The 26592-nt window shown below is 42.2% G+C and overlaps 1 protein-coding gene and 1 long non-coding RNA gene across 16 annotated transcripts in view; both read left to right on the top strand.

The window, feature by feature from the left end:
* The window catches only part of MAGI2 (membrane associated guanylate kinase, WW and PDZ domain containing 2), a 1417815-nt gene that overhangs the window by 150688 nt on the left and 1240535 nt on the right, over positions 1-26592 (top strand). The gene's annotated exons all lie outside the window — the stretch shown is intronic.
* LOC143773651 (uncharacterized) lies at positions 329-3153 on the top strand. Its single transcript, XR_013215279.1, has 3 exons — positions 329-458; positions 2685-2845; positions 2926-3153. It is a non-coding gene; the product is annotated as an uncharacterized LOC143773651 (long non-coding RNA).

Genomic DNA, 26592 nt, shown 5'->3' on the forward strand with positions numbered 1-26592 from the left:
CTGGTAACCGCGAGGAGAGAAATGGCTACTAGCGCCGGCTCACGAGTGCCTGAACTGTGACATCACAAAAGGCACGGAGCGGCGTTGGGGCCAAAAGGGAATGACTAAACCAACGTGTTTCGAAGGTGCTCGGCCTTCTTCATCAGGGTTCTGATGAAGAAGGCCGAGCACCTTCAAAACGCTTTGGTTTAGTCATTCCCTTTTGGCCCCAACGCCGCTCCGTACCTTTTGTGACGTCACAGTTCAGGCACTCGTGAGCCGGCGCTAGTAGCCATTTCTCTCCTCGCGGTTACCAGGGACGCCTTCGGCCGGGGCTCCCAGGTATCGCGTCAGCTGCTACACTTCCTCCCGCTCTCCCCTTCTGTTCCCCGCTGACACCGCAACAACAAGCAGCGGTGACCGGATCGGACAACTCTTTTGGGTTCTGCAGCGGGACGATCAGCGCATCTACACATAGGGTAAGCACCCTCCTGCAACGCAGCTATTGTGCATTTATATGTATACATGTTCTAGATAACTTTTCCAGCATCTATCTACGCCTTGAGTTAGGTATACACCTACAGCTACATCCCAGGCATTTACCAGGACCTGGACACCGGCTACCTGCCGTCTATCATTATAAAACATTTAACCCTTAAGCGCGGCATCACTCCGCCCTCTTGTGGCAATTTTCTGTATATTACTGTACAACTACTTTAATCAGTGGTAGATATAGATGGATGGGAGCCCTTGTGCAAGAACAGTATATATGCCCCTCCTTGTGTCTGTGACATGACCTGCTTGCTTATTTGAATGTGAAAGTGAACCCCTCACCTCTTGAGCCCCTGTGTACTGCCCTCGTTGAACCAATGATATGTCTACCCTTGACTCTAGTTAAGAAGGAATGAGCTCATAGAGTTATTATGTGGCTTAGGTGCATTTACACAGTATATCATACATTGTTAATAAATGATAACATTTTGCATTTGTATAGCACCAACAGCAAAAGATTATTGAAGAGTTCCCACAGTTTGTAAGTGCTTACAATTTATGATGAAATTAGGGTGACACAAAGGATTAAAAGTATTTATTTTATATGGTTCACTCCATATTTTTTATTAATAAAAGCAATAATACATGCAAAGCTTCATGAGCCAGTCACTAGCTGTACCTGTGTATGTACCCAGGTGAAGGGCATTTGAGTCTGTGGAGTGTGGGCCGACCAGGTTCTGAGACAAAATGAAAAAATTAAAAGTTAGATTAGTGAATATGATAGACCTGCCCAAAAAGATTTGAACTTGAAACTGTAGACATTGAGGATTAAGGTGTCTGTGGTAGTGTATTTGAGAGAACTGGTGGAGCTGGAGATAGATTCTTGAAGATTGGAGTTCGAGGTTGAGATTATGAAGGATGTTGGATTTAGATCATTAGCAGAACAAAGAGTCCAGGAATGGTTTAGATAGAAATGAGGATAGAGGGCAGATTTTGGAGTTATTTTTGAGGTTCAGATGTTATTAGCGTGTGAGTGATTGAATATAAGAAGTCAAGGAAAGAACTCAGTCAAACATAACCCCAAGAAGGTATGTGCCACAAAGGAGTTAGAGTAGTGTCTAACTACATTGAAATTTCAGGTTTAGGTGAGTTATCAGAAAAAGGGACCACTAGAAGCTCAATTTTTGAAAGATTCAAAACATATGTTAGTAGAGATAGGAGACTGACAATCACTAGTGTTTTGTTTGTAGTGTTGCTGGAGCTATTTCATAAGAGTGACATAATTGTAAATATGTTCCTGAAAGCAAACTCTATTGTTGGTTTGTCCAACAGTGGTTATGTAAAGAGCAAAGAGAAGGAGACCTAGAACTAGGTCCCGAGCTGTAAGGCTGTGTTCACACGTTCAGTATTTGGTCAATATTTTACATCAGTATTTGTAAGACAAAATCAGGAGTGGAACAATCAGAGGAAACGTATAAGGCTAAGGTCACACTATCAGTCTTTGGTCAGCATTTCATTTGTAAGCCAAAACCAGGAGTGGTGAAAAATGCAGAAGTGGTGATGTGTTTATATTATACTTTTCCTCTGATTGTTCCTCACCTGGTTCTGGCTTACAAATACAGATGTGAAATACTGACCAAATACTGCTAGTTTGACCATAGCCTAATAGAAACACATCACCACTTGTGCATTTTTTACCCACTCCTGGTTTTGGCTTACAAATACTGATGTGAAATACTGACCAAATAGTGATATTATGACCGTAGCCAAATAGAAACATGTCACCACTTCAGCATTTTTCAGCTACTTCTGATTTTGTCTTATAAATACTGTTGTAAAATATGGAACACATACTGAATGTGTGAACGTAGCCTAAGGGAAAGAGGAGAAATAATGCAAATAATCTAAAAGCTGCACATGAATCTCTGAAAGAGCAGTCAGAAAGGTAGAAACATAACCAAGAAAGATGGTATCCTTAAATAGTTATCATAATTAACCACTGCTACCTTTTCGATGCTGATAGATTCAAGCACAGTGAGTAGGAGTTGGAAGTCTACAGTGTCACACACTTAAGAGAGATCCAGAGAAATCAATAGAGAATAGTTACCTTGTCATTTAGCTGTCAGGTTTTTTTTGCATCCATTTGATATGTTTGATAAGGTACGTACTTGAGGTGGACATCTTCCTGAAATGTTTTGGGTTTTTTTTAACAGAAAAATGAAACAAAAAAATATTGAAAATGAAAAGAGTTCTTAATTGAGCGCTAAGTCTGTTCTCCGCAGCAATTTTAATGACGTTGCTGCAAAACTTGTAAAGATTACAACAGATCACATCAAATACATTGGTGGCAGGAGCGGCTGCACATTAGTGAAAGGTAATTAAGCCTAAATCATATCTGTCTGTATTTCCCCTTCAAATGAACATTTACTTCCTTATCATGTATTCATTTGGCAGGCTTTTTGGTTTTAACATTCTCCGTGACTCCTCTTTAAATGGGAGCTGGACTTTTATCTCGCGAATGTGGTGACATTCTTTGATTTACTCTTATACAGAGAAGAAAGTACTAGGATCTCTCTTTAGTTTGTGCTCTACTTTTAAAGTAGTGCAATTATTACTGACAATATCAGATTGGACGGATACAGTATAAAGATGCAGCAGAGATTTCCGAAAGCTTTAATAAAGTTGTAAGGACATGACTTTATGCAGAAATCGATTTTACATTTTGGTCTGTTATTCCATTTACTCAAAGTTCAAGTTAAGGTTGACTTATCGAGAAGTTACACTAATATATTAGGGAAATGTTTTATGAGTCATTTTCTAATAGATGGTCATTATTGTTCAATTTCCGAAAATAACATTTTTTAATGAGGTTTCCTACCAAAGCTTGCAAATCTGTGGAAATTTTCAGGACTGTTCACACAGAGTTTTTTTATGTATATTTTTGGGTAGATTCTGCTCTAAAATCCATGTTGAAAACTACTTCAAATAATTTTTGGATAAGCTTCCTATTCATCTTAATCGGAATAGTGCTCATACATCATGCTGTATCTTTCCATGTAGAAAAAGAAACAAGATCTATTCTTGGTGCATTTTTCCTTGAAAAAAATCACTCTCGATTTAAAAACTTATAAATCAACCAAAAGCAGAAAAATGTCAACTATATACAAAAATCGTATTTATATATTTTAAGTATTTTTATGTAGATTTTTCAGTCTTAATATACCAAGTAAAAAAACTTCCATGGGGATATGCTCTTAGGGTTTATTCACATTGAGTTTTTGAAACAGAAACACTTTATCTTTATCTGGATTTTACATTGGATTCTGCTCCAAAATTAACATAACAAAACACTTCAAACACCATTTGAATACATTTCCTATTGATAGCAATGGTAAAATACAATTATAGTGTATTGCATTGCGCAACATTTTTTAAACATTTCTTTAGTTTTTTTTTTTTTAAACATCTTTTTATTAAGTGTGATACATAAAACAGCTGATAAGCAGTAATAAAGATATAACTTTGTGGAAACATTCATAGTATTTGAGGTAGTCAATTTTTTTTTTTTTTTTAATAAAACTTTCTTGTTAGACCGCCTATTAATGAGAACATTAGTGCAGGATACATCATGAAGTGAAGTCGGTAGTCAGCGGAATATAGCAATACAGAGAATTCCTTTAAAAATGAAGTTATTAATTTAACACTGCACTTTTATATAACAGATAATAACATAAAAGAAAGAGAAAGGTAGAGAAAATAAAAAGAATCAAGAGGGGAAAAAAGAGGATGGTGGGAAAGGGTAGGGGGTTACTCCAACAGTGGAGAAAACAGCCGACCTGTAAAGAAATATAGTCAGGTGATATACCATAGCGCATGAAAGTGTTTGCTATTAGGTTGAAGTGGCGTCACAGAATCCAGAGGATCTTTAGGGGTTAATGATGGCCAGATATTCATTGCTAGTTCTAATAGATTTCCAGGGAGCCCATGTTAAATAGAATCTATCTTGTGAGAAATAGGTGTATGCAGAGATCTCCTCTATATAGTATAGTTGATCAACCTTATCAACCCAATCTGAGAGGCTCGGACAGCTTTTGGTCATCCAATGAACTGGGATTAGGAGTTTAGCTGCTGAAAGGAGAAATGCCACTAGAGATTTATTTTTACATTTTGATTTATCTCCCCTCCAATTTAGAAAAATGAGTGTTAGAGAGGGAGGTTGTAGTAATTTACAAATGTCAGTAGTGTATTTCAGCACTTCCTTCCAAAAGATTTGTATTTTTTCACAGGACCACCACATATGCAAGAAAGTTCCAGTATCTCAGGAGCATCTCCAACAAGTCGATGTAGTCTTAGGGTACCATAGGTGCAGGGCCGTATTTGCCACTAGGCACTCGAGGGCACGTGCCTAGGGCGGGGCGATGCGGGGGGCGGCACCTAAGCAGGGGTTTTTTTTGTTTGGTTTTTTTTAAAGTCCGGTCCGGCCGTCGTCACCTTAAGAGCCGCCCCAACAACAACAGCCCCCCCCCCCCCCCGGCGCCGCTGCTGCCTACTTGCTGGCCCAGCCCCCCTTGAAGACATCATGTGGATGCGGCGGTATTGACTGTCATACTCACCTCACTGCTGCTCCAGCGGTGCCGGCCGGTCTGCTCTCAGCCATTGCACATGTGAGCGCCGCGGTCACATGGTACCGCCTCATTAAGGTGATGAATCACCTTAATGAGGCGGTACCACCTGACCGCGGCGCTCACACAGGATGAGGGACGGTGCTGCGCAGGGACACAGAGGTCGTGGAGGATTCCGTTTTTCTGCGCCGCGGTGTGACGTGTGAGCAGGTGAGGTGAGTATGATATTGATAGCCAGGGAGGACGGGGGGAGCCGGGGACGGGGAGGATGAAGGAGGACCGTGTCGGACGGCCCGACGGGGAGCCGAGCCTCGGAGGCGGAGCCGTACAAGATGGGACTGAGCGTCGGGGAGCCGAACGATGCTGAAGTTGGTTTCTTATTCGTTCAGTTTCTTATTCGGCTATTTTTTATTTTCTGTTTTTTTCAGGTTTTTGTATAAAAATAAACCATTCTGAGTATATAATAATATGCGGTCATGTGTCCTTTTGTGAATACACTTAAAAACAGATACAAAATATTAGAAGGCTTTCACAAAAATGGGCATCAAAGTGGGCACTGAGGTATGGTATTAAAGGTGTTAAATGGCTTTGTGCCACTGATCTGACACCTGACTTGCATACCTTGTGATGCCACACATCAAGTTCCTGTCAATCCAGCCTGGCACAAATGGGTTCTGGGCATCAGAACTGGCATCAAAGTGGGCAGAGAACCAATTTTCACACATGCGAATAAGTAACAGCTATTTTTAAGGGGTTAAATGCCTTTGTGCCACTTATTAAACACCTGATTTACATACCTACTGATGCCCCACATGAAATCCAAGTCAATCCAGCCTGGCACAAATGGGTTCTGGGCATCAGAACTGGCATCAAAGGGGGCAAATTGCACATTTTCACAGATTTGAATAAGTAACAGCAATTTTTAAGGGGTAAATGCCTTTGTGCCACTAATCTAACACCTGATTTACATACCTAGTGATGCCCCACATCAAAGTCAAATCACTTCAGCCTGGCACAAATGGGTTCTGGGCATCAAAACTGGCATCAAAGGGGGCAAATCGCCCATTTTCACAGATTTGAATAAGTAACAGCTATTTTTAAGGGGTTAAATAGCTTTGTGCCACTGATCTAACACCTGATTTACATACCTACTGATGCCCCACATGAAATCCATGTCACACCAGCCTGGCACAAATGGGTTCTGGGCATCAGAACTGGCATCATAGGGGGCAAATTGCCCATTTTCACAGATTTGAATAAGTAACAGCTATTTTTAAGGGGTTAAATAGTTTTGTGCCACTGATCTAACACCTGATTTACATAACTACTGATGCCCCACATGAAATCCAAGTCACTGCAGCCTGGCACAAATCGGTTAGGGGCATCAAAGCTGGCATCAAAGTGGGCAAATCACCCATTTTCACAGATTTGAATAAGTAACAGCTATTTTTAAGGGGTTTAATGCCTTTGTGCCACTAATCTAACACCTGATTTACATACCTAGTGATGCCCCACATCAAAGTCAAATCACTTCAGCCTGGCACAAATGGGTTCTGGGCATCAAAACTGGCATCAAAGGGGGCAAATCGCCCATTTTCACAGATTTGAATAAGTAACAGCTATTTTTGAGGGGTTAAATGCCTTTGTGCCACTGATCTAACACCTGATTTACATACCTACTGATGCCCCACATGAAATCCATGTCACTGCAGCCTGGCACAAATGGGTTCTGGGCATCAGAACTGGCATCAAAGTGGGCAGAGAACCAATTTTCACACATGCGAATAAGTAACAGCTATTTTTAAGGGGTTAAATGCCTTTGTGCCACTAATCTAACACCTGATTTACATACCTAGTGATGCCTCACATCAAAGTCAAATCACTTCAGCCTGGCACAAATGGGTTCTGGGCATCAAAACTGGCATCAAAGGGGGCAAATCGCCCATTTTCACAGATTTGAATAAGTAACAGCTATTTTTAAGGGGTTAAATAGCTTTGTGCCACTGATCTAACACCTGATTTACATAACTACTGATGCCCCACATGAAATCCAAGTCACTGCAGCCTGGCACAAATCGGTTCGGGGCATCAAAACTGGCATCAAAGTGGGCAAATCACCCATTTTCACAGATTTGAATAAGTAACAGCTATTTTTAAGGGGTTAAATAGCTGTGCCACTGATCTAACACCTGATTTACATACCTACTGATGCCCCACATGAAATCCATGTCACACCAGCCTGGCACAAATGGGTTCTGGGCATCAGAACTGGCATCATGGGCAAATTGCCCATTTTCACAGATTTGAATAAGTAACAGCTATTTTTAAGGGGTTAAATGCCTTTGTGCCACTAATCTAACACCTGATTTACATACCTAGTGATGCCCCACATCAAAGTCAAATCACTTCAGCCTGGCACAAATGGGTTCTGGGCATCAAAACTGGCATCAAAGGGGGCAAATCGCCCATTTTCACAGATTTGAATAAGTAACAGCTATTTTTAAGGGGTTAAATAGCTTTGTGCCACTGATCTAACACCTGATTTACATACCTACTGATGCCCCACATGAAATCCATGTCACTGCAGCCTGGCACAAATGGGTTCTGGGCATCAGAACTGGCATCAAAGTGGGCAAATCGTACATTTTCACAGATTTGAATATGTAACTGATGTTTTTAAGGGGTTAAATGCCTTTGGGCCACTGATACCACAGTGCATACATATAAAACAGGGAGCCCCACATCAAAAACAGGTCTCTTCAGCCTGGCCCAAATGGGTTTTGGGCATCAGAACTGGCATCAAAGTGGGTAAACAGCCCATTTTCATGGATTTGAATAAGTAACTGATGTTTTTAAGGGGTTAAATGCCTTTGGGCCACTGATACAACACTTAAAATACACAGAAAGTGATGCCCTGCATCAAACCAAGGTTCCTCCAGCCTGGCCCAAATGCGTTCTGGGCACCAGAATTGGCATCAAACTGGGCAAACAGACCATTCTCGCAGATTTGAATAAGTAACTGATGTTTTTAAGGGGTTAAATGCCTTTGGGCCACTGATCTGAAACTTAAGATACACAGAAAGTGATGCCCTGCATCAAACCCAGGTCCCTTCAGCATGGCCCAAATGGGTTTTGGGCACCAGAATTGGCATCAAAGTCGGCAAACAGCCCATTTTCACAGATTTGAATAAGCAACTGATGTTTTCAAGGGGTTAAATGACTTTGGGCCACTGATCTGACACTTAAAATACACAGATAGTGATGCCCTGCATCAAACTCAGGTCCCTTTAGCCTGGCCCAAATGGTACAGCCCATTTTCACATATTTGAATAAGTACGGTAAGTGATTTTTTAAGAGGTTAAATGACTTTGGGCCACTGATCTGACACCATTATTACATGCATTTTGATGCCCTGCATGAAATTCATGTCACTTTAGCTTTTCCCAAATGGGTTCTGGCCGTGAGAATTGGCATTGATTTTAATGATTTGAATAAGTAACTGAATTTTAAGAGGTTAAATGACCTTGGCCACTGATCTCACACCACTATTACATACACAGGCTGAAGACACACTAGCGATTTAAAAATCGGTCCTATTTATTGCAGGAAAGTCTGACGAGTGCAATGCAAGAGTCATGTGAGTGTCAGGCATTTTTTGTGCGAGTACAATCTGACTTTTCACACCTAACACCCGATCTACATCCGACTGCAGTGCGATTTTAACATGAGATTTTACATACAGAAATGTTATTAATCATTTACACATAGTTTTAAAACGTAATATTCTTCAAAATGTATATATATATATTCTAGATAGATAGATAGATTAAAAGCCGGCAAATGATCAGCCGCGTACATTTTAATCAGAGTGACAGGTTAGATTACGATAGAATAGAGATATACACATAGAATAAATGTGTGGTGTATGTGTGTATACATATATATATATATATATATATATATATATATATATATATATATATACATATATATATACAATATACTGTATATATATATATATATATATATAATATAACGCTGATAGCGTCACTCTGTCCAAAGCCTTTATAGACTGTGCAAGCGCGACGCGTCTGCACAGTCTGGATCCCACAGTGTGACGCATCCGGGGAGGATTGTGGCCCAGGAGATCGCGGTAGGAGTAAGCACTGAACGCATACCGCGATCTCCGACGGAGAAGCAGAGATGCACCAGGAGGGTGAGTATGAAGGGGGAGGGTGAGCCATGCTATATTCACCTGTCCCCGTTCCACCGCCGGGTCTTCCGCATCCTCTGGCTGTGACGTTCAGGTCATAGGGTGCGATGACGTGGTCAGTGCGCGCCCCCTGCCTCAACAGTCACAGCCAGAGGACACGGATGACAGAGTGGCGCGCGGCGGTGGAACAGGGACAGGTGAATATCGCAAGTGCCGGGTGTGACGGGGCATGCGACAGAGCAGGAAGAGACACCACGCCAGTAATCAATCCAATAAAATTTATCGGAACAGGGAACTGGGACAACACAAATCAAAGTAATTCTGCAGCGTCCGTAATTAGTCTACAATGAGTCCACACAAAGGGAGCAGATCCGGGGGCGCCACCTGGCAATCCGAAGCCAGGGAAAAGAAAAATAATCCTGGGATGGGTTTACTGGATCCAACAGATGAGGGACACAACACCATTCCACGTGGCAGCTTTTAACCCTCCACACACGGGCACCAGGATCTCGCCTCAGCATACGATCCCAGCCCTTCGCAAGTCACCACACAATTGAATCAGCCAACACATGAGTCTATTGTTCTGTGTCCTGGGATCCATCCCTCCATGAGGGAAAGCTCCCCCTTCTGGTTGTTGACTCAAGCCTGATTACATAGCAGTCCAGGGACACAGGCCGGGGGAGGGACACGCTGTTACACCGGGGGCCTTAGCCAGCGGCGACTCCAGCACCTGACCCCCATAGTGCGCTGGTGTTCCCACCTGCTTAGGCACTCGGCGCCCAGCGACGAGAGGTGAGTCTGTCATTTTTTTTTTTTAAATCACAGCAGCAGCATACAGGGCATATTATGCTATGGAGCATCTTATGGGGGCCATCAACGATGGGAGCAGCACATGACAGAATGGGGGCGCAGAATGGGTGCAGCACATTACAGAATGGGGCGCAGGATGGGAGCAGCACATGACAGAATGGGGGCGCAGGATGGGAGCAGCACATGACAGAATGGGGGCGCAGAATGGTTGCAGCACATGACAGAATGGGGGCGCAGGATGGGAGTAGCACATGACAGAATGGGGGCGCAGGATGGGAGTAGCATATGACAGAATGGGGGCGCAGGATGGGAGCAGCACATTACAGAATGGGGGCGCAGGATGGGAGCAGCACATGACAGGATGGGGCGCAGGATGAAAGCAGCACATGACAGGATGGGGGCGCAGGATGGGAGCAGCACATGACAGGATGAGGGCACAGGAAAAGAGTAGCACATGACAAGATGGAGGCGCACAAAACAGGATGAGGGCGCAGGATGGGGCTGCACATGACAGGAAGGGGACGCAGGATGGGAACAGCGTATGACAGGATGGGGGTGCAAGATGGTAGCAGCACATGACAAGATTAGGGGGCAGGATGGAAGAGACGCATACCAGGATGGAGACCATATACCAATATAAATGCTCGCCACCCGGGCGTAGAACAGGTTCAATAGCTAGTGTGTGTGTGTGTGTGTGTATATATATATATCTAATGCCAAGAAGACCAAAAACGAACGGCACTGTCTGTGAAACGAGGTTATCCAAAAACTTCGGGTTCAGGTATTAATGAATAATAGTCCTAGCATCAGCCATGCATCAAGATCATAGGTGCTCTTCTGAAAATACACGAAAATCCATGACCATATGCAAGAAGAAAGAGAAGGCACTCACCGATCTAAAATTCCCAACTTTATTTCATCTTCATGTTAAAAAGACACTGACCCGTGGAAGCGCAAGCACAAACGGCCGACGTCTATCCCTGCTCACAAGAACTCAGCTCCTCACTCCCCCGGCCATGGAATTTTTTTAACATTAAGATGAAATAAAGTTGGGAAATTTAGATCGGTGAGTGCCTTCTCTTTCTTCTTGCATATGGTTTTATATATATATATATATACACACACACTGTATATATATAATCTTTATATTGCAGAGAAAGATACATAGAAGAATAGCCGGTAATTCATTTGTCAGCATCTCTAAAATCACTGCTGGAGCCGACAGGATAAAAAACATGGTTTACATACACTAAGTAGATGCAGAATAGTTAGATATGTACTGTATATGTCAGTGATCAATACGATTAGTATAGTATGTGTGCAAATTAGAGGACATGTATGTAATTAATAAAAGATTATTTTTGGGGGAAAAAATGTTGCGGGCTCCCGCGTAATTTTCCAATCCAGAGAGGGAAAGCCAGCGACTGGAGGCCAATGTTTATAGCCTAAGAAGGGGTTAATACCCATGGATCTCCCCAGGCTATGAATATGAGCCCACAGCTGTATTTTTAGTGTTTACTGGCTATTAATATAGGGTGGCCCCCCAAAAATGACATAGGGTACCCTTATAATTAAATTCCAGAAAAAGCTATGCAGACAGCTGCGGGCTGATATTCATAGCCTAGGAAGGGGCCATGGATATTGACCCCTCATGGCTACAAACACTAGCTCTCAGCCTCCCCAGAAATGTCGCATTTTTAAGATTCACCAATTTCAGCACTTAGCCTCTCTCTTCCCGCTGCCCTGTATCGGTGGTATATGGGGTAATAGTTTGGGGGTTGATGTGACCTTTATATTGTAAGGTCACATCAAGCCTGGCTTAGTAATGGAGAAGTGTCAAGAAGACACCTATCCATTGCTAATCCTATAGTTGTTACAGGTTCAATAAAGACGCAGCCAAGATAAAGTCTTTTAATGAAATAAAACACTAAACACAGTTTTTCATCCTTATTATCCAGCTAATACATACAACGCCCTTGTTCTCCTGTAATTAAAAAAAAAACAAAACAAAAAAAAAACCAACAATATACCATACCTGTCAGTCGTTCTGTCCCACACAGTAATCAATATCTGGGGAAAATACAGTTTGCAACTAGGAGCGGTGCTGAAATGCAACCGCCATGGCTGCAAACTACTGGGGAATGAGGAGATGCTGCCAGTGCAGCTACAGAGACTAGTGCTGATGTCACATAGTCTGCCCTCCCTTCCAGCCTGAACTGCGATGAACTCTGCAGCGTGGGAAAATGAACTGGCATTTTCCCACGCTCCAGAGTTCAGCGCGGGTCAGGCAAGCAGGGAAGGTAGACTCAGTGACTTCACCGCTAGTCACTGAGGCTGCGCTGGCAGCATCTCCTCATTCCCCAGTAGTTTGCAGCTGGGCTGGTAGCATCTTAGCACAGTCCTGGTTGCAAACTGTATTTTCCCCAGATATGGATTACTGCGTGGGACAGAACGACGGACAGGTATATTGTTGTTTGTTTTTTTTATTCATTACAGGAGATCGAGGGCGTCTCATGGATTAGCTGAATAATAAAGATGGCAAAATGTGTTTATTGTTTTATTTAATTAAAAGACTTTATTCTGGCTGTGTCTTTATTGAACCTCTAGCAACTATAGGATTAGTAATGGATAGCTGTCTTATTGACACCTCTCCATTACTAAGCTGGGCTTGATGTGACCTTACAATTCAAAGGTCACATCAACCACCCAACTATTACCCCATTGCCACCGCTACAGGGCAGTGGGAAGAGAGAGGCTAAGTGCCATAATTGCCATAAATCATGCAGCTGCGTCAACAAAAACTAAATCTCTGAGCAGTCACAAATACTCGGAGATTTCCCGAGCAAAAAGTATATTCGCTCATCACTATTAACTACCTGCAAAAAACACTTGATGAACTTTCGATAGTAGTTTGCAAACCCCAAGAAGCGTTGCAAATAGTGATGAGCGAGTATACTCGTTGCTCGGGCTTTCCCGAGCACGCTCGGGTGGTCTCCCGAATATTTGTGACTGCTCAGAGATTTAGTTTTTGTTGATGCAGCTGCATAATGTATGGCTGCTAGCCAGCCTGAGTACATGTGGGGGTTGCCTGTTTGCCAGGGAATCCCCACATGTAATCAAGCTGTCTAGTAGCTGTAAATCATGCAGCTGCGGCAAGGAAAACTAAATCTCTGATCAGACATAAATACTTGGAGACCACCCGAGTGTGCTCGGGAAAACCCAAGTAACGAGTATACTCGCTCATCACTAGTTGCAAACCCTTCAAGTCACGGGGCTGAACCCAATCACTAATAGCCTGCACCTTCTTGGGATCCATGCGAAACCCCTCATTGGAAACAATCAAACCCAAAAATGATAACTCCTGTACAAAAAATTAACATTTCAAATTTTGAAAAAAGTAGTTTTTCCCTGAGTCTATGAAGGACAGTACGCGAATAGTGAAAATGGGTTTCACTGTCAGGGGAGTAAACTAAGATGTCGTCAAGGTAAATAATCGCAAAGTGACCGATCACATCAGCAAACACAATATTAATAAAATTTTGAAAAATGGCCAGGGGTGTTTGTTAGCCCGAAGGACGTAAAAAGATTCTCAAAAAGAACTTCTCACGTGAGAAACGCCGTCTTCCACTCGTCTCCCTCTCAAACACTTATCCAATTATAGGCTCCCCACAAATCCAACTTTGAAAATCATTTGGCCCCAGACAACTGGTTACACAAGTCAGGAATGAGAGGAAGTCGGTAAGTTTTTCTCACAGTGATTTTGTTGAGTTCCCGAAAGTTGAGGCAAGGACTCAAACCACCATCTTTTTTCTTTACAAAGAAAAAGCCAGCTGCCACAGGAGAAACAGAAGGGCGGATATGCCCCTTACGAAGACTCTCGGCAATATACTCCTTCATGGCCAGCCGCTCAGGACAAGACAGATTAAATTGATGGCACAATTAAAAGATGGATGTGGCGGTAGAACCTCAGCCTCGCTTTCAGAGAACACGTCTTCAAAGACCTTCAGATACTCCGGAATAGCTTCCAGACCGACAGACAACAGATACACACTTCAAGGACTTAGATAAGGACCATTGAACAATTTCCTCAGTAACCCAGTTAATAACAGGGTTTTGATGCTGTAACCAAGGCATTCCCGACACCAACCCACTATATTTGCCCACTTTGATGCTAATTCTGGTGCACAGAACCCATTTGGGCCAGGCTGGAGGGACCTGGGTTTGATGCAGGGCATCGCTATTTGTGTATTTTAAGTGTCAGATCAGTGGACCAAAGCCATTTAACCCCTTAAAAACAGCAGGTCCCTATTCAAATCTGTTAAAATTGGCTGTTTTCCCAGTTTGATGACAGTTCTGAAGCCCAGAACTAATTTGGGCCAGGCTGAAGAGACCTGGTTTTATTGTGGGGCTCCCTGTTCTATATGTATGCACTCTGGTATCAGTGGCACAAAGGAATTTAACCCCTTAAAAACACCAGTTACTTATTCAAATCTGTGAAAATGGGATGTTTGCCCACTTTGATGCCAGTTCTGGTGCCCAGAACCCATTTGGGCCAGGCTGGAGAGACCTGGGTTTGATGCAGGGCATCACTGTCTGTGTATTTTAAGTGTCGTATTAGTGGCCCAAAGGCATTTAACCCCTTAAAAACATCAGTTACTTATTCAAATCTGTGAAAATGGGCTGTTTGCCCACTTTGATGCCAGTTCTGGTGCCCAGAACCCATTTGGGCCAGGCTGGAGAGACCTGGGTTTGATGCAAGGCATCACTTTCTGTGTATTTTAAGTGTCAGATCAGTGGCCCAAAGGCAATTAACCCCTTAAAAATATCAGTTACTTATTCAAATCTGTGAAAATGGGCTGTTTGCCCACTTTGATGCCAGTTCTGGTGCCCAGAACCCATTTGGGCCAGGCTGGAGAGACCTGGGTTTGATGCAGGGCATCACTGTCTGTGTATTTTAAGTGTCAGATCAGTGGCCCAAAGGCAATTAACCCCTTAAAAACATCAGTTACTTATTCAAATCTGTGAAAATGGGCTGTTTGCCCACTTTGATACCAGTTCTGGTGCCCAGAACCCATTTGGGCCAGGCTGAAGGGACCTGGGTTTGATGCAGGGCATCAATTTCTGTGTATTTTAAGTGTCAGATCAGTGGCCCAAAGGCATTTAACCCCTTAAAAACATCAGTTACTTATTCAAATCTGTGAAAATGGGCTGTTTGCCCACTTTGATGCCAGTTCTGGTGCCCAGAACCCATTTGGGCCAGGCTGGAGAGACCTGGGTTTGATGCAGGGCATCAATTTCTGTGTATTTTAAGTGTCGTATTAGTGGCCCAAAGGCATTTAACCCCTTAAAAACATCAGTTACTTATTCAAATCTGTGAAAATGGGCTGTTTGCCCACTTTGATGCCAGTTCTGATGCCCAGAACCCATTTGTGCCAGGCTGGAGTGACATGGATTTCATGTGGGGCATCAGTAGGTATGTAAATCAGGTGTTATATCAGTGGCACAAAGGCATTTAACCCCTCAAAAATAGCTGTTACTTGTTCAAATCTATGAAAATTGGTGATTTGAGTACTTTGATGCCAGTTTTGATGCCCAGAACCCATTTGTGCCAGGCTGTATTGACATGCATTTCATGTGGGGCATCATTAGGTATGTTAATCAGGTGTTAGATCAGTGGCACAAAGGCATTTAACCCCTTAAAAATAGCTGTTACTTATTCAAATCTGTGAAAATTGGTGATTTGAGTACTTTGATGCCAGTTTTGATGCCCAGAACCCATTTGTGCCAGGCTGTATTGACATGCATTTCATGTAGGGCATCATTAGGTATGTTAATCAGGTGTTAGATTAGTGACACAAAGGCATTTAACCCCTTAAAAATAGCTGTTACTTATTCAAATCTGTGAAAATGTGCAATTTGCCCACTTTGATGCCAGTTCTGATGCCCAGAACCCATTTGTGCCAGGCTGGAGTGACATGGATTTCATGTGGGGCATCAGTAGGTATGTAAATCAGGTGTTATATCAGTGGCACAAAGGCATTTAACCCCTCAAAAATAGCTGTTACTTATTCAAATCTATGAAAATTGGTGATTTGAGTACTTTGATGCCAGTTTTGATGCCCAGAACCCATTTGTGCCAGGCTGTATTGACATGCATTTCATGTGGGGCATCATTAGGTATGTTAATCAGGTGTTAAATCAGTGGCACAAAGGCATTTAACCTCTTAAAAATAGCTGTTACTTATTCAAATCTGTGAAAATGGGTGATTTGTCCACTTTGATGCCAGTTTTGATGCCCAGAACCCATTTGTGCCAGGCTGGAGTGACATTGATTTCATGTGGGGCATCAGTAGGTATGTAAATCAGGTGTTATATCAGTGGCACAAAGGCATCTAACCCCCTCAAAATAGCTGTTACTTATTCAAATCTGTGAAAATGTGCAATTTGCCCCCTTTGATGCCAGTTCTGATGCCCAGAACCCATTTGTGCCAGGCTGCAGTGACATGGATTTCATGTGGGGTACCAGTAGGTATGTAAATCAGGTGTTAGATTAGTGGCACAAAGGCATTTAACCCCTTAAAAATAGCTGTTACTTATTCAAATCTGTGAAAATGGGTGATTTGCCCACTTTGATGCCAGTTTTGATGCCCAGAACCCATTTGTGCCAGGCTGTATTGACATGCATTTCATGTAGGGCATCATTAGGTATGTTAATCAGGTGTTAGATCAGTGGCACAAAGGCATTTAACCCCTTAAAAATAGCTGTTACTTATTCAAATCTGTGAAAATGGGCGATTTGCCCACTTTGATGCCAGTTTTGATGCCCAGAACCCATTTGTGCCAGGCTGGAGTGACATGGATTTCATGTGGGGCATCAGTAAATATGTAAATCAGGTGTTAAATCAGTGGCACAAAGGCATTTAACCCCTTAAAAATAGCTGTTACTTATTCAAATCTGTGAAAATGTGCAATTTGCCCACTTTGATGCCAGTTCTGATGCCCAGAAACCATTTGTGCCAGGCTGGAGTGACATGGATTTCATGTGGGGTACCAGTAGGTATGTAAATCAGGTGTTAGATTAGTGGCACAAAGGCATTTAACCTCTCAAAAATAGATGTTACTTATTCAAATCTATGAAAATTGGTGATTTGAGTATTTTGATGCCAGTTTTGATGCCCAGAACCCATTTGTGCCAGGCTGTATTGACATGCATTTCACGTGGGGCATCATTAGGTATGTAAATCAGGTGTTAGATCAGTGGCACAAAGCTATTTAACCTCTTAAAAATAGCTGTTACTTATTCAAATCTGTGAAAATGTGCAATTTGCCCACTTTGATGCCAGTTCTGATGCCCAGAACCCATTTGTGCCAGGCTGGAGTGACATGTATTTCATGTGGGGCATCAGTAGGTATGTAAATCAGGTGTTAGATTAGTGGCACAAAGCTATTTAACCCCTTAAAAATAGCTGTTACTTTTTCAAATCTGTGAAAATGGGTGATTCGATTACTTTGATGCCAGTTTTGATGCCCAGAACCCATTTGTGCCAGGCTGGAGTGACATGGATTTCATGTGGGGCATCAGTAAATATGTAAATCAGGTGTTAAATCAGTGGCACAAAGGCATTTAACCCCTTAAAAATAGCTGTTCATATTCAAATCTGTGAAAATGTGCAATTTGCCCACTTTGATGCCAGTTCTGATGCCCAGAACCCATTTGTGCCAGGCTGTAGTGACATGGATTTCATGTGGGGCATCAGTAGGTATGTTAATCAGGTGTTAAATCAGTGGCACAAAGGCATTTAACCTCTTAAAAATAGCTGTTACTTATTCAAATCTGTGAAAATGGGTGATTTGTCCACTTTGATGCCAGTTTTGATGCCCAGAACCCATTTGTGCCAGGCTGGAGTGACATTGATTTCATGTGGGGTACCAGTAGGTATGTAAATCAGGTGTTAGATTAGTGGCACAAAGGCATTTAACCCCTCAAAAATAGATGTTACTTATTCAAATCTATGAAAATTGGTGATTTGAGTACTTTGATGCCAGTTTTGATGCCCAGAACCCATTTGTGCCAGGCTGTATTGACATGCATTTCATGTGGGGCATCATTAGGTATGTTAATCAGGTGTTAGATCAGTGGCACAAAGGCATTTAACCCCTTAAAAATAGCTGTTACTTATTCAAATCTGTGAAAATGGGCGATTTGCCCACTTTGATGCCAGTTTTGATGCCCAGAACCCATTTGTGCCAGGCTGGAGTGACATGGATTTCATGTGGGGCATCAGTAAATATGTAAATCAGGTGTTAAATCAGTGGCACAAAGGCATTTAACCCCTTAAAAATAGCTGTTACTTATTCAAATCTGTGAAAATGTGCAATTTGCCCACTTTGATGCCAGTTCTGATGCCCAGAAACCATTTGTGCCAGGCTGGAGTGACATGGATTTCATGTGGGGCATCAGTAGGTATGTAAATCAGGTGTTATATCAGTGGCACAAAGGCATTTAACCCCTCAAAAATAGCTGTTACTTATTGAAATCTATGAAAATTGGTGATTTGAGTACTTTGATGCCAGTTTTGATGCCCAGAACCCATTTGTGCCAGGCTGTATTGACATGCATTTCACGTGGGGCATCATTAGGTATGTAAATCAGGTGTTAGATCAGTGGCACAAAGCTATTTAACCTCTTAAAAATAGCTGTTACTTATTCAAATCTGTGAAAATGTGCAATTTGCCCACTTTGATGCCAGTTCTGATGCCCAGAACCCATTTGTGCCAGGCTGGAGTGACATGTATTTCATGTGGGGCATCAGTAGGTATGTAAATCAGGTGTTAGATTAGTGGCACAAAGCTATTTAACCCCTTAAAAATAGCTGTTACTTTTTCAAATCTGTGAAAATGGGTGATTTGATTACTTTGATGCCAGTTTTGATGCCCAGAACCCATTTGTGCCAGGCTGGAGTGACATGGATTTCATGTGGGGCATCAGTAAATATGTAAATCAGGTGTTAAATCAGTGGCACAAAGGCATTTAACCCCTTAAAAATAGCTGTTCATATTCAAATCTGTGAAAATGTGCAATTTGCCCACTTTGATGCCAGTTCTGATGCCCAGAACCCATTTGTGCCAGGCTGTAGTGACATGGATTTCATGTGGGGCATCAGTAGGTATGTTAATCAGGTGTTAAATCAGTGGCACAAAGGCATTTAACCTCTTAAAAATAGCTGTTACTTATTCAAATCTGTGAAAATGGGTGATTTGTCCACTTTGATGCCAGTTTTGATGCCCAGAACCCATTTGTGCCAGGCTGGAGTGACATTGATTTCATGTGGGGTACCAGTAGGTATGTAAATCAGGTGTTAGATTAGTGGCACAAAGGCATTTAACCCCTCAAAAATAGATGTTACTTATTCAAATCTATGAAAATTGGTGATTTGAGTACTTTGATGCCAGTTTTGATGCCCAGAACCCATTTGTGCCAGGCTGTATTGACATGCATTTCATGTGGGGCATCATTAGGTATGTTAATCAGGTGTTAGATCAGTGGCACAAAGGCATTTAACCCCTTAAAAATAGCTGTTACTTATTCAAATCTGTGAAAATGGGCGATTTGCCCACTTTGATGCCAGTTTTGATGCCCAGAACCCATTTGTGCCAGGCTGGAGTGACATGGATTTCATGTGGGGCATCAGTAAATATGTAAATCAGGTGTTAAATCAGTGGCACAAAGGCATTTAACCCCTTAAAAATAGCTGTTACTTATTCAAATCTGTGAAAATGTGCAATTTGCCCACTTTGATGCCAGTTCTGATGCCCAGAAACCATTTGTGCCAGGCTGGAGTGACATGGATTTCATGTGGGGCATCAGTAGGTATGTAAATCAGGTGTTATATCAGTGGCACAAAGGCATTTAACCCCTCAAAAATAGCTGTTACTTATTGAAATCTATGAAAATTGGTGATTTGAGTACTTTGATGCCAGTTTTGATGCCCAGAACCCATTTGTGCCAGGCTGTATTGACATGCATTTCATGTGGGGCATCATTAGGTATGTTAATCAGGTGATAATCAGTGGCACAAAGGCATTTAACCTCTTAAAAATAGCTGTTACTTATTCAAATCTGTGAAAATGGGTGATTTGTCCACTTTGATGCCAGTTTTGATGCCCAGAACCCATTTGTGCCAGGCTGGAGTGACATTGATTTCATGTGGGGTACCAGTAGGTATGTAAATCAGGTGTTAGATTAGTGGCACAAAGGCATTTAACCCCTCAAAAATAGATGTTACTTATTCAAATCTGTGAAAATGTACAATTTGCCCACTTTGATGCCAGTTCTGATGCCCAGAACCCATTTGTGCCAGGCTGTAGTGACATGCATTTCATGTGGGGCATCAGTAGGTATGTTAATCAGGTGTTAAATCAGTGGCACAAAGGCATTTAACCTCTTAAAAATAGCTGTTACTTATTCAAATCTGTGAAAATGGGTGATTTGTCCACTTTGATGCCAGTTTTGATGCCCAGAACCCATTTGTGCCAGGCTGGAGTGACATTGATTTCATGTGGGGTACAAGTAGGTATGTAAATCAGGTGTTAGATTAGTGGCACAAAGCTATTTAACCCCTTAAAAATAGCTGTTACTTTTTCAAATCTGTGAAAATGGGGGATTTGAGTACTTTGATGCCAGTTTTGATGCCCAGAACCCATTTGTGCCAGGCTGTATTGACATGCATTTCATGTAGGGCATCATTAGGTATGTTAATCAGGTGTTAGATTAGTGGCACAAAGGCATTTAACCCCTTAAAAATAGCTGTTACTTATTCAAATCTGTGAAAATGGGTGATTTGCCCACTTTGATGCCAGTTCTGATGCCCAGAACCCATTTGTGCCAGGCTGGAGTGACATGGATTTCATGTGGGGCATCAGTAGGTATGTAAATCAGGTGTTAGATTAGTGGCACAAAGGCATTTAACCCCTTAAAAATAGCTGTTACTTACTCAAATCTGTGAAAATGTGCAATTTGCCCACTTTGATGCCAGTTCTGATGCTCAGAACCCATTTGTGCCAGGCTGAAGTGACATGGATTTCATGTGGGGCATCACTAGGTATGTAAATCAGGTGTTATATCAGTGGCACAAAGGCATTAAACCCCTTAAAAATAGCTGTTACTTATTCGCATGTGTGAAAATTGGTTCTCTGCCCACTTTGATGCCAGTTCTGATGCCCAGAACCCATTTGTGCCAGGCTGGATTGACAGGTACTTGATGTGTGGCATCACAAGGTATGCAAGTCAGGTGTCAGATCAGTGGCACAAAGCCATTTAACACCTTTAATACCATACCTCAGTGCCCACTTTGATGCCCATTTTTGTGCCAGCCTTCTAAATTTTGTATCTGTTTTTAAGTGTATTCACAAAAGGACATATGACCGCATATTATTATATACTGAGAATGGTTTATTTTTATACAAAAACCTGAAAAAAACAGAAAATAAAAAATAGCCGAATAAGAAACTGCTGAATAAGAAACCAACTTCAGCCCGAATAAGAAACTGAACGAATAAGAAACCAACTTCAGCATCGTGGGAGCCGATGAGCCTCAGCCACGCATAAAGCCAGGCGGCCCAGGGGGGGTGAGCCACGCATAAGGCGGGGACGGTTGGGGGGGGGCGGCTGTGAGATGAGCCAGTGCAGTGCGGTGCCTGAGCCACCCACGCATGATACAGGGAGGGGGAGATGAGCCACGCACACAGAGGGGGGGGGGATATGGGAGATGAGCCAGTGCTTGAGCCACCCAGCATATACAGGGAGGGGGAGATGAGCCACGCATGGGGGGGGATATGGGAGATGAGCCAGTGCCTGAGCCGCCCAGCATATACAGGGAGGGGGAGATGAGCCACGCATGGGGGGGGATATGGAAGATGAGCCAGTGCCTGAGCCGCCCAGCATATACAGGGAGGGGGAGATGAGCCACGCATGGGGGGGCTATGGAAGATGAGCCAGTGCCTGAGCCGCCCAGCGTATACAGGGAGGGGGAGATGAGCCACGCATGGGGGGGGGATATGGAAGATGAGCCAGTGCCTGAGCCACCCATGCATATGCAGGGAGGGGGAGATGAGACACGCATACAGGGGGGGGCTGGGAGATGAGCCAGTGCCTGAGCCACCCATGCATATGCAGGGAGGGGGAGGGTGGGCCATTATACAGTATGCATGGAGCATCATATGTGGCCATTATACAGTATTGAGCATCATGTGTGGCCATTATACAGTATGGAACATCATGTGTGGTCATTATACAGTATGGAGCATCATGTGTGGTCATTATACAGTATGGAGCATCATGTGCGGCCATTTTTTTTCTGTTTATAATTATTGTATATAAAACAGTGTGATCAGCAGTGCTAAATGGCTGTGGTTGGGACGTGGATATGGGTGTGACTAGTTGTGAAATGGGTGTGGTCAGAGGCGTGGCCTAAAATTTGCGCCGCACACTTTCTGCCTCCTTCCCTTCTTCAAAAGTTGGGGGGTATGGTACCGCATTTGCCAGATCATGACAAGTGCCGCAAATCCCATAGGGAATGAATGAGGCCGAATGCAGTGTTGCCGTAAGTGATCCGTTACGCGGCACGCAGAAAAACTGCCGGATCTGCTGCAAAAGGCGACTTTCACATCAGCGATTCTTGCTAAAATCACTGCCGATAGTGTCATACTCACCTAAGGGGGAGGCAGCACTAAAAGTGCCTAGGGCAGCAGAAACTCTAAATACGGCCCTGCATAGGTGGGATAACGATGGTGTAGTATACCATCTGGTGATGACTTTATATGAGTTTTCTTGTACCCTAATGCAACTTGATGGGCCGTGTGAATTTTTGTATATTTGAACAACCTCCCAATCTTGTAAATCAATACCTAAGTCTTTCTCCCAACTGCGGATAAAGGCTCGTTTGAGCGGTTGTCTTCACTATGATTACTTGATATAACTTGGTCAGAACTTTCTTTGGTGGATTTCTTTGCACTAAGAGTTGTTCAAAAGTTGTAAGTTCTCTATGATAGTGGCCAGTCTTAAGATAATGTTTTATGGCATTTTTGAGCCTATTATAATGAAGGAAGCTTATTTGAAGTTGGGGGAATTTTGATTGTAATTGTGCCATCAATCATTATACATTCCAAATTGTCTCTGATCTTGTAAAGGGGATCTGACGTTGGGGACATAGAGTCTTTCGGGTAAAGCTCTGGTAAATCCGCCACTCTAACCAATGGAGAGGGAAGAGGCATCAGCATCTGTGAGTGTCATGACCAAGTTCTAATAACGTTTTTGGATATTGCATTCGAGATTTTAATTTTGTGAATAAACTCTTTGGAAGCATGAATAATAGCATGAAGGGGTGCTGGGATTGTGGTATCCGCAATTTGTGTCCAAAGCTTCTGGGCATCACCTCTCCACCAATCCACCATCAAAGATAACGTCGCTGCATTATTATACATTTGAGGATCTGGAGCTCCCATACCCCCCCTAAACTTGGGGAGCGATAGCGTCGTGTAGTTGATTCTGGGCCTAGAATCCCTCCAAATATACCTTCCAAACATCAAGCGTACCCTTGAAAAGAATGCATTGGGGACAGTTATTAGTAACATTCTGGATATATAACTAAATTTAGGGAGTATATTTCATTAGACTTTTACACCAAAATTCAGGCAAAAATTTCTTGAAGTTTTTTATAGAAATATGCAAGCAAAAAGAATCCATGTGAATATTCTCTATTTGATTCAGTACTCAAGTTTGTGTGTTGTCTAGCAGAAATGCCAAGAGTTGACATGTTGCCTGTTTTTCACTAATTACAAAATAAATAGCACCCTGTGTTTTATAGGCATGTGTTGCTATCGAAATCATTAGGAAACTTTATAAAAAAAGTATTTCAAGCTGGTTTTTTTGCATTCTGGACCAGAATCTACTCCACGTAAAAAGAAAATCTGTGTAAAAATACCTACTGGCTGGCTGCAGTGCTCACATGGCATAACAATGTCACGTGAGTATCGGGAGAGCTAGGACTGACATGATTGAAACATTGGTGCTTGAGGGAATATAACGTTTTTTTAATTAAATGAAGGACCACAACATTTAAAAAGTAGTTATCCAAACGATGTACAAGCCCTTTAACATGAAGGTTATTAGTTTTTAAGATTTTTTTAAACGATATCAGCATACTTTCATTGTCCTCCATTTGTCCCTTCAGCCTAAATTATGTTTGATGCAAAATCAATGGCTCCAATTCATCAAATCTTCTACTCCAGAAAACAGGTGTAAAAAACTTTGTAAAGTCACAAATTGTATTTGCACAATGCAAGGCTGCATCATGACTAAGGGTGCTCTGTCACCAGAAACGCGTTGATACTGTTTCTATTCCTGTTGTTGCTGATGTTTTTATCCTCCACATATATTATTGAAGTGAATAAAGGAACGACACGTTTTTTCACTATCTCGTTGAGCTGGATGTTTCCTTCTTCTTTGATTCTTCTACGCCCTGACACAGCGGTTCCGTGCTCCGAGTATCCAGAGATGTCAACTATGGTGAGCTGGACTTTGCTTTGCTCTACACAATGCAAGGCTGCACAAAACTTTTCTTTTTCATTTTCACAACATTTTCCCACAGCTTCAACAAAGTAGGTAGAGCTGGGGCGATATGGAGGCATGGCGGGATATGGTGACTGCCACTGTCACAAGGGTGTCATGTCCCCCTGGAAGACCTGGAGTTAAATGGTCACATCGGGTAATGAATCACAGGTCTTCTTTAGAGATGATGTGATTCATATCCTATTTTAAATAGATTTTCTTTCCTTTGGTGCTTAGAGGGTTAAGGAATCTTTCCATGCTGGCTGAGACCATATATCCTCATTGTTCTCAGCTGCAACTGCTTATCATTTGCTCCCTCTCTCTCTCTTGCTCACTGAGTTAGAGTTGTAGTGATCTGTAGCTTGTTGTAGTACTTGTGTATTTAACTCCTGGTCCCTATTCCCATTTAGTTTATTCCTCCCTACCCCTATCCTCCTCCCTATTGTTGGTGAGTGGTTTTGTATGATACAGGTTTACTATTATCCCTGTTTTGTCTTTATGTCTCTTTTACCTTACATTTCTGTCCCATGCCTTATGGGGTGGGAAAGGGGACAGAGTAGGGTTTAAGAGGAGCATAGTAAGGTCGGGGACCTGGGACATGACAGGGATAGTTAGGGTCCCATCTTCCAGGGACAGTTTGATGTCCCTTTTTTTACTGAAGATCGCCACAGTGGGACAGCCACTAGTCATGTTCATGCCAAGTGATGGCATTCTTATGTCACAAATCTTAATACAGTCCCTGACAAGAGTAAGATTTGTGGTGAGCTGCGCATGAAGGCACGTGCCACTTTGCTCCTCATCTTGTGTCGTAATGAATCAAGTACCTCGCACTCCACCCCCTCATCATGACTGGCATAAAAATGCTGGTCTTGACGAATTGGGGCCAATATGTTTTATATGAGTGGAACATTAGTTTGTTTGGCAATATAGTAATATGTACAGGTACTGCATTAATGAGTCATTATTATGACGCATCATCAATTTTATAATTCTGCTGTTCCATCTTTTGGTAGCGGAGCTTTTGGACTCCCTTAGACAACAGGGTACATTGCAAGCGTGATTGCACTCTTTTTAGTTACATCCCTAAGTATTTTATTTGTTGTCATTCAGAAGTCTAATTAGTGTCAATTTATGCAGTTAGTAGACTCATTTATAAAATTATCTGTTATAATCTACTAAAATGCAGCTATAATAAATTTCCAAACTTACTTTCAATTGTTTAAACTTTCCCTAAAATGTAGGCACAAATCCTTCACTAAATTACTTTAGAAAAAGTAGAAGTGTGCCTGGAGCCGCCAGGCTTAATGGGGAGTTTTAACTAGTGGCCACTGGTACCCATATGGGAAATACATACCCTCATTTAGGTCCGTAGGTGGGCTCCTGCACAACATTATATGAGGATTGTGTAATAGCGATACTTGTTTACACTTTGGCCCCATATATCCTGGTGTTGTACCTGGCTCCTATTTTATCTTGGACTATATGTCACTTACCTGTTACCCTGTATTTTTGTATTTAGGTGCATCTATTTGATTGCTCTGTATTTTGGGCTACGTTTTGTGCTTTTAAAGCCCTGTTTTTAACATATTTTGTGTGATCTACTTAATAAATAAAAGTTGTTTGACTATATTCTTATTTAGCACGACTCTCATTTCTCTTGTATATTATGCAGTTAGTAGACTCATTTATAAAATTATCTGTTATAATCTACTAAAATGCAGCTATAATAAATTTCCAAACTTACTTTCAATTGTTTAAACTTTCCCTAAAATGTAGGCACAAATCCTTCACTAAATTACCTAGGACAACAGATTTAGGAATACTTGATTTAATGAAATCAGACTTTTGAGATAACTACCATTATACTT

Source organism: Ranitomeya variabilis, chromosome 5 (genome assembly GCF_051348905.1).
Source record: "Ranitomeya variabilis isolate aRanVar5 chromosome 5, aRanVar5.hap1, whole genome shotgun sequence".
NCBI classification, from domain to species: Eukaryota; Metazoa; Chordata; class Amphibia; order Anura; family Dendrobatidae; genus Ranitomeya; species Ranitomeya variabilis.